This window comes from Lolium rigidum, chromosome 7 (assembly GCF_022539505.1).
Source record: "Lolium rigidum isolate FL_2022 chromosome 7, APGP_CSIRO_Lrig_0.1, whole genome shotgun sequence".
NCBI classification, from domain to species: domain Eukaryota; kingdom Viridiplantae; phylum Streptophyta; class Magnoliopsida; order Poales; family Poaceae; genus Lolium; species Lolium rigidum.
In genome coordinates this window covers 86,777,836-86,780,348 of record NC_061514.1, presented here as the reverse complement: position 1 = coordinate 86,780,348, position 2,513 = coordinate 86,777,836, and positions in this window count along the sequence as shown.

The following is a 2,513-nucleotide window of genomic DNA, read 5'->3' as shown; positions in this document are numbered from 1 at the left end:
CTATGATCTGGACGCTGAAGACCATATGTTCGGCATCATAAACGGCGATATTCAATATGTGCCGACCGGACAAGAAGAAGATGATATCTCTTCTTATCTGAACCTTGACGGTGAAGATGAAGGGCGCCGTCAGCAAGATGATGCCGAAGAAACGTCGGTAAGCGACGATCTTGAATTGGAAGTAGCAACCACCTCCGGCGCCGAGGTATATATATACATTGAGCCTCTGGTGATACAAACTAACTGATTTGAATAAATATGTGTGTACTAACGCGCGCGACTCTCTTTCTTATTTTAGCCCTCGGCCGGATCATCGAAAAAATCGAGTACGTCGTCGTCAAAGCGTGGCGCAACCAAGACGATGAAACCAAACGAAACATGCACCATCGAGGTTGTCGACGAAGCAACCGAGCAGGCCGCTGGAGCCCAAGCAAGAACGCCACCAAGTTTATCGGCCAATGCGGAGCCGTTGTTAGAGAGAACGTCTCGATCACCGTCCAGAAGTGGAATGAGCCAAAGAAGGCACGTCTTGGTTTCACTTTTGTCGATAAGAGAACAAAAAAAGATTGCTTCAAGAAGCTTATAGAACATTTCGTTCTACCTCCGGAATACCGCAGATACGATGAGGCGGGTAACAAGATTCAGGAAAACAAGGAGAGGTGCAAGCTAGTCAAACAGGTTCGCTCTTTCTAAGATGGCCGACGCATTCGGAAATACAAGCAAAATCTAGCCCATGACTTTGTCAAGCGGGGCAAGACTCCGGATTTCAAAGGACAATATGAGAAACTGCAACATGATTGGCCGTAATTTGTGAAGCAAAAGAAATCGGAGCGAGTTCCTTGAAATGTCGAAAAAAATAAGAAGAATGCGGCCAAGAAGGAGTACAATCATATTATGGGGCCGGGAGGGTATCGCTTTTGGCAGCCTAGGTGGGAGAAGATGGAGAACGAGCCGAGGGCGCGAGGAATCCGTCCGTGCACGGAGGGATGGGACCCAAGGGCCAAAAGCCGGTGGTACGGGCATGGGGGATCGCCGAACCCGGAGACGAGGGAGTGTGTTTATCGGGGCAAAATAATTAAACCCACCCAAAAGCTTATTGAGGCAATGAGGGATGCTCAAGAGGGGAGGATCAAGTTCAACGAGAGAGAACGACGCCACGACAAAAGCCCTCGGGAATCCCGAACACGGAGGACGTGTACGAGGCATGCCCGGGGACATTCCGTGGAAAGTAGGGTTCCCCGAACGATGACCCGTACGGTTACGAAGCCGTAAGAGAAAGATGGATCGGGATGCGAGATGTTGTGGCGAACTTGGTAACGGAAATGGATGTGATGAAGAAAACCGTGAGTGTACTAGTAGTCGAAAGAGATGCAGCTCGGGCGCGAGCATGAAGATCATCCAATGGATCTCGGAAGCCGGGAGCGAGAGAAGAAGCAGCGTGGCTTCCACGGAGGCCCCACCGGCCGGTGCACCGACGATCGAAATTACCGCACCGGAGCCTCCGGTGGTCGAAGTTACTGCACCGGAGCCTCCTCGCTACCCCGTGGACGATATAAAGGAGATGAAAGCATGTCATCCGTATTATCCTATCGGGAACATGTCCATGAAGGTAGCCACTCGGCGGTGCTTTACCACCTGGAGCACTCCACCACAACAACCCCATTCCAGGATGGCTATGCTCGTGTCACGGTGGAGGACATTGTCCAAGGGTTTGAGGACCCGGACATTGACATTGCTACACCCGAAGGGGCGACAAGACTTGGAGATGTCAAGCGCCGGTTCATTCTATGGCGGAAGAAGTTTATCAAGTTTCCGGGCGAGGCGCCAAGGCAAACAAGTCCACCCCTCCCGGTGGTGGTGGCGGCGGCGGTGGTGGTGGTGGTTCACCTACACCTCCTTCACGTCGGCCGACGCCGTCCCCCAATTCACCTCCGGCGGGTAGCGGACGCCGCCCCCGATCCCTCGTCCGGCGGGTGATCGGACGCCGCCCCCAATCCACCTCCGGCGAAGAAGCGAGAGGCGGTCTTGGGTTATTAACCCGGACCCTTATGTACCTGCAACCACAAAGATACCAGAGCCATCACTAAAGCCTCTCACCCCGAGGCCTTATGACCTTAGTGTGGAGCAAAATGCGGCGGTCGTGGCTGCTCGGCATGAGAAATGGCAGGCGGACTGCAAGAAGAAAAGAGAGCCCGAGCCCAAAACAAGTATTTTACGAGAAGGAAAAGAGGCTGGGCTAAGTCATTTTTGAACACACCGTCCCGGGCCGCGAAGAATCGCTCGACGACTATGAACGTGAACTTCGTAGTCAAGCACTCGCGGTCGTGGGGAAACAAGTTGCCCAGCTCGGGGAACAAAGTAAACGATCGATCCCCCCGCTCATAGTGAAAGCCGCAGGTCCGGAGGACGAAGCCCCTGATGTCATAGCAGCCGCGGCAGCACAGGGATTGACTGTAGCGAGAGCCAAAGAACAAGCGGTAGACTTAGGTCTGACTCTTCGTGCAGCGTTAGGC